The sequence below is a fragment of the Delphinapterus leucas genome, chromosome 13 (assembly GCF_059928025.1).
Source record: "Delphinapterus leucas isolate spDelLeu-1000000601 "Yukka" chromosome 13, BTC_Dleu_Yukka2, whole genome shotgun sequence".
NCBI lineage: Eukaryota > Metazoa > Chordata > Mammalia > Artiodactyla > Monodontidae > Delphinapterus > Delphinapterus leucas.
This window is the reverse complement of record NC_143141.1, coordinates 8,403,976-8,418,878: the sequence shown is the minus strand read 5'-3', so window position 1 is coordinate 8,418,878 and position 14,903 is coordinate 8,403,976. Positions and strand designations below refer to the sequence as shown.

At 51.9% G+C, this 14,903-nt stretch overlaps 1 protein-coding gene across 1 annotated transcript in view; it reads right to left on the bottom strand.

Annotated features, from left to right (window-relative positions):
- CRACDL (CRACD like) overlaps positions 1-11,596 on the bottom strand; it is a 124,237-nt gene extending 112,641 nt beyond the window's left edge. Inside the window, exon 1 of the mRNA XM_022599196.3 lies at positions 11,326-11,596. The gene's annotated coding sequence lies outside the window, so the exon portion shown is untranslated. The remainder of the gene's footprint in view (positions 1-11,325) is intronic.
- Positions 11,597-14,903: the final 3,307 nt, after the last annotated feature.

Here is a 14,903-nt window from a genome sequence, read left to right as displayed (position 1 = left end):
AAGGGCATATCCACTTTTTTGAAAGGCTACAAATATGAAATCTCCAAACACAGATCCTTAGTTCTTTACCTGTGAATCCCTGATAAAGAAGCATTATATAGAAATGGTATCAATATTATGTCACATACATATGCAGGTTATTATTTTTATTTTACTTTTTTTATACATCTTTATTAGAGTATAATTGCTTTACAATGGTGTGTTAGTTTCTGCTTTATAACAAAGTGAATCAGCTGTACATATACATATATCCCCACATCTCCTCCCTCTTGCGTCTCCCTCCCACCCTCCCTATCCCACCCCTCTAGGTGGTCACAAAGCACCGAGCGGATCTCCCTGTGTAGGTTATTATTTTTAAATAAGTGTAGATGTGATTAATAAAATATGTCATCTAGATGAGCCTCAAAATTCATACTGTCTTTTTGTTTATATACTGATATATTAAAAATATAACTGCTGTCATGTGGAAGGTTTCCCTAACTGTCCAATGTTACAAAGGGACACTCCTACTCAGAAAGACCAGGAACTCTGGCTTTAGAGGAGAACTGACAGCCTTTAAGAAACCAAACACCATGGCAGACCATCCTGGATGTTGTGCTTTGAATTCAGATGGGAATTCCACTTTGATTGACAGTGAAGAGCTTAAACTGCAACTTCACACAAAAGACTACACATCCATGAGAAGAGCAAAGAACTGTTATAATGTCATGTTGATATTACAGCAGAAGTGTTTATTTGGGAATTGGGGAGAAACAAGAACAGAGGATGTTTGGGAAGTATCTGCTCCCTCGGCTAATCCTGCCGGCACATGGTGAACCGTTCACTTGGGATTGCCCCGTGGAGCCCGAGAGACTCAGGATGCAGCCACCCTGGTGTGCCAGACAACCACTGACCTGGTGACAAGGCAGGATCCCAGCACCGGTCGCTCCGGACCCCCTCCCCCACCCCCAGGGGCTTCAGGTGACCGCCTCCCTCTCTGCCCACCTAGGTGTCCCCGGATGGGGACAGGCACACACGTCACTTTCACCTCCTGAGCTTTTGTTTCCTCACCTCCAAACAGGGATAATTGTTTGTATTCTTTAAGGTTGCTGCCAGAACCAGTGGGATCATGTATTCCTTAAGCACCCAACAGTGCCTCGAACACAGCCCATGTTCAGCCCACTGGGGCTCCAACCCGTCCCCCTCACTCGACACTACACTTTTTATTCTCTCAGATAGCACATTACAGGCAACAGTACCCCAGTTGGTCCACACAACGACCCTCAGAGGTAGGGGCTCGTTCCATCCCATTTTCCAAATGGGAAACAGAGGCGCTGAGAGGCCACGTGGCTGGAGAATGCGAGAGTCAGGCTCTGCACCCAGAGCTCCCAGTCACGAGGCCTTGTTCAATTTTAACTAGGAATGTTCTAACACTAAAAAAGAGAGAGAGGTAAGTAAGGCTTAATTATAATAACACGTCCTTTTTAACTCACTCTTGTCCACTGGCTACAGCATACCTGCCACTTCCACACAAACGACTGCCTTTGCTTCTCCCAACAACCCTGGAGGAAAGTGAGCCCGAGGCCCACTGGGTCAGCCCAGCCCCCAGCCCGTGCCCTCAGCTGTCTCCCCACCTGCCACCTCCTCTCCTCTGCTTTCCTGCAGAAGCTGCTGCAGGCGACGGATGCAGGAGGGAAGCAGGAGGGTCCCCAGAGACTCCCGCCCCGCGTGGGTGTCATGGAAGCAGCTCTGGGGGGAAGTGGCCTGGAACAAGGAGCCTCTCCCGTGCCCCAGGCCTCGTGCACACCCTGGGGAGTAACTTGCCAAGTTCACTCCCACTAAGAGAAACCCTGGGCCAGTTATAAGGACACTTCCAGGCCATTTCCACATTAACAGTTCAAGAGGTTAAAAACAGGCGACAAGGAAAGGACACTGGGTTCAATTCCCTGCTCCACCGTGGACTGGCTGTCTAGGTAAGTCTCATAACCGCTCTGTGCCTCAGTTTGCTCCTCCAGAAAATGGGAATAAAAATGGGGGTGGGAGTAAAGCAGTCCTGGCAGCACCTGGCGTGTTACCTAAGGAACAAACAGTCTATTTTCAAGGGGAAATCATCTCCTGAGAGATGAGGGGGTGGAGGTGGGTCCACAGCTCTGTTGCTCACTAGCTGAGGGGCCCTGGCCAAGTTACTTGGCTTCTCTGGGCCTCAGTCTCCTTATCTGTAAAATGCACAGGGTGATCGTAAGGACAAAATGAGATGCTGAAGATGAAAGACCCAAAATGATGCGTGGCCTCAACATCACCTGCTCTCTGCGCTGGAAAGAGACTCATCTAATCTGGAAAGGGACTCGTCTAATCGCACACATGCTCACAGCTTAGTAACTATTTGAAAGCACAAGATTCGGGGAGGGGGAGGCTATGCAACAGGCAGCCTGGGTTATCCAGTGTATCTATGCCACATGCACAGAATTCAGAATCTCATTGTACGTGCTTAGAAAAATGGAAAGAAACGCCTGTTGCTGGTAAAATAATTATTTCAGTTTACTTCACCATATACAATCAATGTATATTGATTAAAGATTAAAGATTAAATTAAAAATTTAATTTTAAATTTAAATTTAAAATTAAAATTTTAATTCTAAAATTAAAGAAAGGCAAATGTCTGTTACATATAAACCATAGAAAGAAGGTGTTGTGGAAACCTAAGGCACATCATTTGGGATATAGCAAATCACGATTACTTTCTCTTTTTTAAAAGACATGGGTTCCTTTGATGCGCCTCGCTGAAAGCATGGCCTGCTGGACCCTCCAAGGACTAGTCCCAAGGGCTGTGTCGGCCCACCTGGAGATGGAGGGGGCTAAGCCCCCTTCTCACCCCTACCACCCCCCTCAGAGCTTCGAGCTGGGGAGCACCGGCTTGTTTTAAACAGTCCATCTCTAAAGGGGGAGCACACACCATGAGGGCCAGAGAACCTGTTGAGTGTCAGGAGAGCGTGCACCCCCAGGCTGGGGTTGCCCCCCTGCTGTCACCCAAACACCCCACCACCACCACGGCTCTGGGTTGCTAAGGACACAGTCTTTTCTGGAATCCTTCCTCGGCAATGCTTTCCTGGAACAACTGAAAATACAGAAACCACGCAGAGGGGGAGCTTGGAGCTATACAAACACCTGAATTCACACTAATTACACATAAAGGCCGTTGGAAGAGGCAGGGAGAAATACAGTTCATAAACTACCTGCTGGTCAATTATGGGTCATGAAAAAAACTGGCTATTAACTTAGCATAAGCTAACTCCTGCTTCCTACCCACGCCTGACAGCTCAGGGCTGCTCAGTGTGAAGGGGCAACAGAACCCAGGGTCCCCCAGAGAGAAAAGAGCCAGCCCACAGCTTCCCACAGGCAGGCCTCAGGGGGCCTGATTTTCAAATACGTGGTCTGTATAGAAGGCAAGTCTGCAGGCGCTATTCGTATGTGGCTTCACCTTGAGATAGATACTGATATATAGAGACAGATAATGTAGTGTTTCTTTTTTTACCTATTTGAAGCTCAGGCTGGAGAGGCTGCCAGTCTGGTTTCTAAGACTGAGCAGGAAGGGGGCTGGGGTCATGTCAAAAGGGGTCTGAAGAGAAGGGGACTGAAATGAAAACCTTATCAGGGAAACGACCTTGACCTTCTCTGGAGAGGACAAATGATTGATTCTGCAAGGCAGGGACCAGGCCCACAGAACCCATGGCTAAACTCTGTGAACGTCACCCTTCTGCATCAAATAGAACACAAAAAGTACAAAATATTTTTTTAAGAAAAAAGAGAGAAGGGCTGAGATACAGTTCAGCCCACCTGCAGGCTTGCTCACTGCCTGCTAGAAGCTAGAAAACCAAGACCACACTTCCCAGCCTCCATCCAGGCCACACTCCCCACGAGGTGGAGTTTCCTGTGCCTCTTTGCTAACAGGCACCGCCACGGAGGCATCAGATTTTCCCATGGGTGGTGATGGGGGTCCCAGGTGGTCCACTGGCCACAGCTCCGCGACGATCGCCGAGCAGCAGGTGGGACCCTCCACGTGGTGGGTCTGGGGTGGGAGGCAGCTCCCAGCGGGACAGCTCTGCAGTGTTGCTCTGGGGGTCACCCCTGCGGGTCTGGCCCAGGGCTGAGCTTTCAATGATTCTGCTATCCCTGAATTTCCTGCATTAAATCCTCTTCTCCTTAAACTAACCGGAGCAAATCCTGAATAGCACAGATGCTGACGATGCCGTCGACCAAGATCCATGAAATCTCGTGGGGAAAAAAAACTTTAGTGTGGAAAAAAAAAAAGACTCTGGGCAGGACACCTCAAAGGAGGAGGCTTGTACATAGACAGGAAATCTACTTATGAGACAGGACTTCAAAGGAAGCAACCAGACAACGTACAAAAGAGCACTGACAACGATCTTCACTGTCGTGCTGCTAAACGGTGACAGACTGAAAATGACCTAAGGAAACGTCCATCCGACAGAGGGCTTGGTGAGTAAGCCGGGGCCACCCTGACCATGGAATCCCTCGCAGCCATGACAGCTGGTGCCAAGGAAGCGTATCCGACCATGTGGAAAAGAGCTACTCATTTTGAAAAGGCAGCCCAGAAAACAATGTAGGCATTACCTCTTTGTATTAATATATACTTTTGGGCATACACGTATGTATGCGTATTCGGAGCAGCAGGGACAAAGTTTGGAAGGATACGCCCCCAAATGTTACCGAGATGCCTGCTCGTGTTCTGCCCCCTGGCTTGCTGGATGGGAGAGTCTGTCTGTTATGCAGCACCTGGCCTCGGGCCACCCGAGGGGGGCAGCCTGCCAGGACGGAGCCAAATCACAAGTCTGGTCGGGGCCCCAGGCGGCTGGACGACCCGTCCCACGCCAGGTTCACCACCTTCCAGGCCCTCCCCGCTTGCTGGCCTGGCCGAGTCCTGTCTACAATGGTCCCTTTGCCACCTAGAGACCCCGGGATACCCATGGAACACTCCCAGCGACTTCAGCTCTAGAACGTGGTACTGGATAAGCCTTGCTTACCAGAACCCCTCGACGCACAGACCCGTCTTTGCTCGCGAAGGCCACACAGCAGCAAGATGATACCAGCTAAGCCTCGGAAAGCAGGTGACGCACATCTGCAAGATGTTTTGTGTTCATACACTAAGAGCCCATTCACACCCTGAAAGTACAGTGGAAATGCTAATACATCATGATTTAAAGATCTGATTTCCAATGGACCATGCAGCTGACACCAAGCAAATATACAGGGCCGAGTCTATCCCCATGGAAATGACCCCAGGGCACGGAGGATGAACCACCAGGTGGAGTGGCGTGGCCGCCTGGTTCAGACGTCGACCCCCCAGCAAATGCCACCCTCCTTCTCGTCACTTCCATCAGCAGAGTTAGCACTGCAGCTGCTAAGTCAGGAATCTTCCACGCAGACGGACCCATAAGAAAGTTCCTGCTACCACTCCTTGCGGAGGAGGTCAGGGAGAAAGGATGAATAATTAACAGGCAAGCTGATGGAACCTCGGGATTAGGAGTTAGGTATCAAACCCAGGTTAGAATAGCTGGTGCCAGTGCAGACGCTGCTTCAGAGCAGCTCCCTGCATTTCCCACGTGGGCTGCAGAGCCGTGAGGAGAACTCAAGGGACCCAGGTCAGAGCCTTCATGGCCACCGCACCTGCCCCTGCACCCATGAGGTGCTGAGGCTGTGCCTGCCCCAGAGCTGCAAGCAGACCAAAAGAGCGAAGAGCTGAGAGCAGCTTGCACAGGCTCGCAGCAGTGTCTACAGAAAGGACAGCGAAGGGGATGGATGATGCTCGCGAGATATGTTAAGTGGAGATAAAAACTCAGGAAGGAGGGCATGTGTGCATCCAACACAGAGAGGCGGGGAAGGACGGACAGACACCTGATAGTCATGAGGTGCTAAATACACCCAGGCAGCTGGGCAGTAAATATTCATGACACACTAATGTTGAAAAGGTACTAAATATTCATAATATATTCACACGCAGGAGACTAAATATACAACAGGAACCTGATATCGGCCGTAATTTGCTTACCCACTGGTGACACCGACTGTGCTGCTCTGATCCACGGCTGTCCATGAGGCTCACCGGCAGGCCACAGATGTGGCAGGGCAGAACTGCCCCTACGGCTCCCAGCAGAACAAGTGTGTGTGTGTGTGTGTGTGTGTGTGTGTGTGTGTGTGTGTGCGCGCGCGTCACTGGCCCAGGGCACCTCCCATCTGCGGCCCTGCTGCTAGTACTTGTAAGCACACGTTAGCGGGGAAAGCTGATGCTGCAGAGGGAGATGGACCACGTGAACCCTGCACGCCCCAGGACTCAGGGTCTGAGGCTCTCCCACCTGCTGAATGGAAATCAGAGGAATTCCCACCTGTGTCACCCTCTCCTACCTGTGTTACCTTCCCCATCTTTCTGCCCTGGCTCTTTGCTTTAACTTGCATCAAGGTCCTTTCCCACAGGACATCGACCACTTAGCCCTGCTCAGGAGCGCTCTGTAGAGCACACTTGCTCATTTTCCTGGAACACCATCAGATCTCAGCTGAGGAAGGACCCTTTATTGCTTTAGGAGACTTTATTAGGGGTTCCTAATTGGGAACTATAATAAACGCCCTTTTGCCTTCTAAGAAAGACAATGGAAGAGTAACAGCCACAAATAATTTATGAAGCATTTTCTCCGCTGATACGATACCTCAAGTGATGCTTGTGTGTGTGTGTGTGTGTGTGTGTGTGTGTGTGTGAGTGTGTGTGTCCCTACCCCCATGCTATGGGGTCGCAGGGACTCTAAGTGGCAGAGCGGAAACCAAAGCCTTGACTGCCCGCCTCGGCTGGGCAACCTGCTTTAAGAAAGCAAAACACCTCTGACATTTTCATGTCCACACTTGGGACAGCTGTTCTGAGACCAGTTTCTTGGGAAACTTGCACACCTCAGCTGATGCGTCTGTTGTCTCCCACAGATGTGAGAATCTGGGGAGAGAAACAATGGACAGATTGGTGTTTGGACCCCAGGGGTGAAGGTGGGTACTCCAGAAGTTCTCAAACTTCATACATTCAAAAGCCCGTCCCACACATCAGGGCTAGGAAGACACTTGAGCAAATAAATAACTTCCTACTCCTCACCTTTCAAAAGGCTCTTCTGTCATTTCTTTTCACGGATAGCTTAAACATAAGAAAAATAACTGGGAGCCCTTCCTACCCGGAATCTACACAGGAACAGTGCAAGTGTCTGCACGGAGCTAGTGGCCAACACCGGTGAGGGGGCATCCCTAGTGGTGTGGCCACACCTGTCTGATCATTTCTTGTCAATCTGCTGCTAAGTTTGCTGAGCATCCGCCCCCCACCCCATGGCATCTACTGGTTTGTGACCCACTGAGCTCAGGGTTATGGGTCATAGCACGTTAAAGCAATATAAAGGATGCCGCCGTAACTCCTAAGAATCACCGATGTGTCTTAAAGGTCCATTTACCTGAGCTGAAAATTTGAAATGAGTTTCCAGGTGCAGATAACTAAGAATAACAAGGTTAGATGAGAATTCCTCTGATTTCCTTTCAGCTGGGGGAAAAGACCAGGCATTTAGAAAGCTGACCGTGCCTGTTGTCCTTTGTACAGATGACACTACCTGTACCAGGGTTTACAGGTACCCTGACAACAAAACGGATAAGCACAACACCAGGAAGGGTCAAGTCACAGGTGGGACCCGAAAGGCCACTCCTGGGGCAGCCTTCTGTCTCTAGGAATTCAAGAGCTCCTTCCCATGGGAAGTTCTCTTTCATCTCACGTCTGTGTGGCCAAGTCTTAATGTTACTTAAAGTCCCACCTCCTCTGAGAAGCCTTCACTGGCCACTTAACCTTCCATGCATGGAGTGTGAACTAAACCCAGGGCTTTGGGTGTACAGCTTTAGGTTTCATAAGAGCTAATCATATTCTCCAGACAATTCCCAAGGCCCCTGAAGCATCAATTATGACTTGGACTTTTCTGTATTTTTCCTGCTGCTTTTAGTAAATGCCAAGCATACGGTGGGTCGTTCCGATGATGAAGCAACAGCGGCAGAAATAGGGTGACTGTTCGGAAAACACTAATGCGTGTGAAATTGGTCTACCGGGCTGGGCTCAGTAGTGTGTAGGCTCCCCCCACCACCAAAGCTTCAAAGCTGCTCTTTCTCCATTTCCTCTCAGCCCCAGACTGGCAATTCCAACAGGCCCTACAGCCTTTCCAGTCTTTTTCGGGTACTAAGAAGCCCAGTGCACATAACCGAGGTCAGTGACACAAAAGATGGGGCGGGGGGGGCGGGGGGAGAGGGAGTTTCCAGTCTATTTCCCCAGCTTGCTCTCCACCCTGCTTCCTTCCCACCTTGCCAGAGTACATCTGGTTTCTCCAGGGATGGGGGAGTTAAGAGAAAAAAGATGTTGAAATTCCCTTTACACATCAAGAGCTTTACTCTAAGCCACAATGTCCAGAAGACAGAAGACACAACCTAAGAAAGATTCCTGCCCTGCAGGTGGAAAAAAGTTCTTCTGGTACCGGGAGAGAGGAGCCTGGGAGCCCCCTGGCCCTTTGCACCGTGCCTGGAGGAGGAGAGGCGGTGAGGGAAGAAAAACCCCCAGGAGGTGGAGGGGGATGGAGAAGGCAGGGGAGAGTCTGTCCTGCCTCCTGCTGGGAGCACAGGGACTGCTCGGTACAGCAGGAATGGGGGCCTGGGCTGTTCCACACAGGCTGGGCAGGTTCCCAGGTGCCCAGCAGGGACCTGGTGGAGACCCAGCGGGTGGGGACCTCAGGACCAGATGCAGGAGTCGGGTCCCCAGCTGTGGCTCAACCCAGTGACAGCCGGCTGGACAATAGGCAGTGGAAACAGAAAAAGGAGGCTCAGTCGTGGGAAACCCATCAGAGGACAGCAAGAGGCCACTCTCCCCCATGCCCCGATGTAACTGCAACCTTCTCCTGGAGCCCAGAGACCACCTGCGGTGAGAAGGGGCCCCAGAGGGTGACCTGGGGAGACAGAGACTGACTCTGAGGGACTAAGCTGCTTTAAGCTAGATAGCGGCTGAGAGAAAATCACTTGAATTAGGCTCAGGAAAATCATGATCATGACCTAGGACTAGATATGTCAAACGGGAACCAAAGTCCTTTGTTCGGGGCAGCGAAATTAAGCTCACCTATAAAAAACTTTGCACATCACAACTGGTGGCTGGTGACCTTCACCCTTCCACGATAAAGCTGGGCAAGAAACATCTCTACTCGGATTCAAATGCTTCCGCAGGGTCTCCATGCAACACCAACAGCGTTTATAAAAGTGTGTCTGGGGGCTTCCCTGGTGGTGCAGCGGTTGGGAGTCTGCCTGCCAATGCAGGGGACACGGGTTCGATCCCTGGCCTGGGAGGATCCCACATGCTGCGGAGCAACTGGGCCCATGTGCTACAGCTACTGAGCCTATCTGTGCTCTGGAGCCCGCGGGCCACAACTTTTGAAGCCCGTGTGCCAGAGTAGCCCCCGCTTGCTGCAACTAGAGAAAGCCCGCACACAGCAGCAAAGACCCAACACAGCCCAAAAAAAATTAATTAAAAAAAAAAAGTGTGTCTGTGCACAAGGCACATGGCTAACCTCCAGAGGAAGAGCAGGTGACTGCAAGCTTCCCAAGGCAAATCCAGGCCCCCTGAGCCATCGCGGAAAACTTACCCCCCAGAGGCCCAGGCACCTCCACCCACAGTCTCTCACTTAACCCTGTGAGCTGGCGATCACCACTCCCATTCTGCTAAGTCAAGCTGAGACTCAGCAAGATTCGGTGACCAGCTCAAGATGACCAAGCTCAGTGACAATACGAATAGGACAGCCACCCTTTCGTGTGCCCCACGTGCCTGGTCCCACACAGCGGCCACATGCTGTGTGTGAGCTGCACAACACCCGTGGAGGGGCCACTTCTTAAAATTTTATCAACGAGGAAACGTGCTCAGAGAGGCTAAGAAACTTGACTCACAGGCAAGTCTAGACCAAGGGTGAGGCAAGCGAGGCCCTCGCTCCAGGCACAAAATTTAAGGCGGTACCAAGAACTCCAGAAGATAAATGTTATAATGAACTGTTTTAAAACATCAAAATTAACACAAAATCCACATTGTACAAAACATCACAATTTTAAATAAAGACAGGATCCGTATTATTGATTTTTCCTTCTGCCTTGGACTCCAATATGGCTCAGCACAGCACTGGGGCAGTGCCAAGAAACCAGCCCAGCTCAACCCTTCTCCACCGGCCCCCAAAGGCAGAGACCCCTGATGCTCCTGCACTGCCTCTAGATATGTTTCTCCTCACAATTTTATGACCTCAAAGGGCTGTAAAGAGTGATCAGGATGCTCCATCATCGCAGGTGTGAGCTCCAGGGAGACCGGGGTCTAAACAGATTCTGTTCCATGGTCACGTGCACATGTTATGTAAATGAAGGAAGCGTGCAGGCTTGAATAACGGGGTGGGATATTTTAAGATATCAGTTGGGGAAGGTGTGGGGTGGGCTCGATCACACAGCTGCTTGTCTCCCACTGGATGGATTTCTGGCTCAAAATTAAGTTTTCAGCAGTGACACGATACCAGCTGCCGCCTGTACCTACGCAAGTCCAATCCAAACGGTGGCATTCCTTTTCACTTTGCATTTCAAAAGCCAAAGCTTAGTTGGTAACTACTACGTTGGAGTAGCTACTTATGCTTTGATCACTTGTTCACCTCATATTAAAGCCCCGCCTGAGATGAAGTCTCTGTTCAACAAATATGTGTTGTAAAAATTCGAACATTTCTTAGATCACACCCAGAACCTCGTATTAGCGGCTTGTAATCAAAGCTTAAAACCTGTATAACAAATCAACCATTACCTGGAGCAGAAGGAAAACAGTTTATGACTCTGTCCACTATTTTCTCCTGCCGTGGCCATTAGCGACGGGAGGCACAAATACTTCCGTCTACTAACACCTTCAACCCTGCAGACCGTCTCCCCTCTTTTCTATTTTCTGAACACGATCAACTGCGAGGCTTCCCCTCACGACGCAAAGTTGTCCGGCAAAGTGAGCAAAGGGAAACTTCCGGCACTTGCGGGAGCGCGACCGGCTGGACTCGGCCCTGGGCCAGCGCTGCCCCGAGAGGCGGCCGCGGGCAGGGCGCCCTGTCCGCCGTCCGAGGGGCACCTGGAGGCCCGCGCCCAGCCCTCGGCGGCCCGACCCCTGGCTGGCCTGCCAAGCCCGGCTCCCGGCCCGCGCCGTCCCCGCCCGGGTCCCCGCGCCGCGGTCCCCGGCCCACGCGCGCCCGCGGCCGCTCCACTCGGGTCCCCCCGCCCCGGTACCTGCACGGGAGCGCGGGCGGCTCCACGAAGCGCCGGAGGCTCGGTCGGCGAAGTGGGGGCGGCGGGACTGCGGCCGCCCCGGGAGCGCGGACGCCCGTTCCGCACGCGGCGCTGCAGGTTGCCGCCCGGCCTCGCCGCCGCCGGGTCGTGGCCGGGAGACCCGGACGCGGGCGGGGGCACGACCCTCCGGAGCCGGCACTCGCCCGGCCTCGTGCGCGCTCCCCGCCCCGGGCGCGCCGGCTCGGCTCGGCTGCTCTCGGCGCGGCGGGGGCGGACGCCGCTCAGCTCGCTCGCCCGCCAGTCGCGCGCACCTCCCCCGCGGCGCGCCACTCCCGCCGCCGGGCCGAGTCGGGCCGCGAGCTCGCGGGGAAGGGCGGGGGAGGTGGGCCCCGCAGGCCGGGAGGGCGGCGCGTGCGGGCCTGGCTGCCCGCGGGGACCCCTCCGCAGCCTGCGGCGACCCCGCCTGGGCCGGCCCGTGCGGCGGCGCTGTCGGGGCTCCAGGCCTGGCCGCCCCCACTGAGCGGGGCCGGGGTCCGCCAGAGACCCAGACGACCCAGAAGACGAGGCGCCCTGGCTCCGCGCCCCTGCGCGCCCCATCCGAGGAGGATGCGGCCCCGACTCCAGCCTCGACCTCGGGGGTCACCTGGGGGTCAGCGGCCCGACGGCCGGGGCCAGAGGGAGGGCGCCGTGGATGGGAATTGTACGTTTGAATAAAATAAAAGTTGTTTTTTTTATATAACCGTCTGGGTCCGGAGCGTCTCCGGGCTAATTAGGGAAGCTGCCGCCCTGTCTTGGGTTGAATCATGGTTGTGACACTGCAAGTGGGGGAAGAAAGAAAGGCTGCTGACAGCTTCGCAGCCTCGCTGGCTCCCCTTTGCTTCTTTTAGAGACGGGCTGGTCCAGGTAAGGAGGGCGTCTTAGTTAACGTGGGCTCGGGTGGTCGCTCAGCGAGTCAACTAGAGAGCCGGCCCTTAAGCCTGGGCCTGCGGACCGCACAGCCCGGGACACCTCCACTCCAACCATGTGCCCCCAGAGCAGGGAGCTTTCCCGGCAGGGAGGGAAGACGCACGTGAACTGTGACCCGCAGGAGACCGAGACCACGACAGCTGACCCTTGAGAAACTTCCATGCCAGCTGGAAGAGCTCATGCTAGCATCACGGAGTAACCCTCGAGTGATAGCCGACGTCTGAATCATCAGCTATCTCGGCGCCGTTATATGGGGACACGCCCGGAATCCGCGCCACATCTTGGGGTGGTGGGTTTGGGGATTTTCCCTGCGTACGCTGAGGACTGGAGAAGCCTGCGTTTGTACCACTCTCCGCAGCAGAGCCAGGTGGAAGCCTGGAAGGGGCTCTCCCCACCCCTGGCTTTAAAGGGGATCAAAATCGCAAACAGAAGAATCAAAGGCAGGGAAAAGAGGCTAAGGACAGATCTCATTTACTTGAGCACATAAAGAGAGGTTTACTCAAAAAAAATTTTTTTTTCGTATAATCCCTTTGGTACAAGCCATTCTCTTAAAATCCCCCTTTGCCCTTAAATGCTTGAAATTCCCTGTGTGAAAGGAACAAAAAATATATTGTGGATCAGTCTACAGCCCCCCAAGTTAACAACCTGCCCTCACGATGGACAGGTGACTCGTGACAGCCAGAGACAATGACTTTGTTAGGGGTGTGTGTTTGCTTTTTTCAGAACCGTCAGACTAAACTGAACAACTACCAACAAATCTACACTCCTTTCTCTCCTCTCCCACCTTGAGCCTCTGTTTCTTGCTCCTCAAAATCACATTTATTTTTTGTTATAACTAAATATTTATTGACTTCATAAATTCCCTTTCTAACTAAGAATTTCATTTGTTTCCAGAGTATCTTAAACCTCTGGCTTTATTTGTGTGTGCTGTGGGGGGCTTTTGAAGTTCCTGGAAGTTTTGAGGGGACAAAACCGAAAGTTCTTGGTGATTAGTTAAGGCTGGGAAAGAACACGGTGTCAACACCCACAATAGAAAGTGGTGAGGAGCTTTGTGAATAGGTTAGGAAAATGGGAAGTTACCCGCTTCTGGTAGAGCAAGCACCTTCATGCTTTAAAAGTGTTGAAAGGAAGAATATCCCTTCCCCACACCCAGTCCCCAGGGCTCCTCCACACAGCCTTCAAGGGAGCTCTTCACCTCCATAATGCCTCTTGGACCAAACCTTGAAGCCAGGTTGAGAAATGGCTAAAGTGAAGTTTTGCCAAAGGTTCCAAGGAAATAGTCCCCACATGGAGTTTCTGGAAGCCTGCACAGACAACCATAAAGCTACGAGCATAGGATTGGATTTTGGTTTTGTTTGTTTGTTTTTTCTGGAACTCCAGAAAATCTCTCTCATCTATCCCTGAACACCTCCTCCCAGGGAAGGAGAACCTCACCGCCAAAGCAAAAGGAAAAGTCTGTGCTACCTCTAAATATACTGCACCTGATCAGGGAACACAAACCATTCAGTCCCCAGGAGAGCCCTGAGCTAAGACCTGCTATTATCCCATTTTACAGATAAGGCACTGCCATCGTCTCCCTGTTGTGGAGGAATGAGGTGCCCAAGGTCAGGCAGGAAGGAAGTGGCAGAGCCAGGGATTGAACCCACAGTCTGCACTCTCGGCACTGAACAGGCTGCCTTTCTACAAGTGGCATCTAACGCTGCAAACTGAAAACACCTTTTAGCTTAAAAAGGGAAGGAGAATCACCCTCGCCCACACTCAGGAAGAGGCACCTTCTGGGATCTCAGAAAACAAAAGTATTTAAGTCTAGTCTCCTCTCTCCTGAATCATCATTTAGTCAGACCAGAGGGCTGTCATTGATGGGTTGAAGAGGGGTTCGCCAAAGGTACCAGGCTCACTAGCCCAGGCTGGTACCCAGGAGACCCTTCTGCAGGACAGGGCTTCATCCCAGTCTTCTGCTCTTGGGTCTTCATAAGACTCTCAGCCTGCCTGTATTCCGTTGGGTTCCAAAAATACAGACCCCATCAGGCATAGGTATCCCTACCTGGGCAGAGGATTTCATCCAAGGACCAGCCAGGAACCAACTAGGAAAAAAAAGATGTCAACCTTCTCATGACAGCAGGCCCGTTGCCCAGGTGAGCCTTGGTGACAGAAGTGGAATTGAGCTGCCTCACTGTCAGAGGTCCTCCTTCCTTGTCTTCTGTTTACATGGCCTCGTCTGCCACCACACACCCAGGCAGGTACATTTTTGTCCACACAATTAAGCAGCTTGTGCATTTTTGCTCTAACTAGTGATTAACTATTTTCAAGACCGTCACAAGGGTCACGAGGCTCTGCATTGAGATCACACCTTTATTTCAGTGGTTCTGAATGTTTTCTCATAAATCTTTACGATCTTAATTTTTTTGTAAAATAGATGTCTGATTGAAAGACTGGACTTATGTTCAGAACAAGTTCAGGGCACTCTGTCTTCCTTGATGGAATGTTTTTTCCTAAGTTAGAAACTATTTATCCTTTTGGGCCAGTTTATTGATCTGTAGGAAGGTATTTTAGGTTTAGTGAGGTAGGGATATTCAGTAATTCTGGCTTAGTGTTGGCTGGGGCTGGGAGGT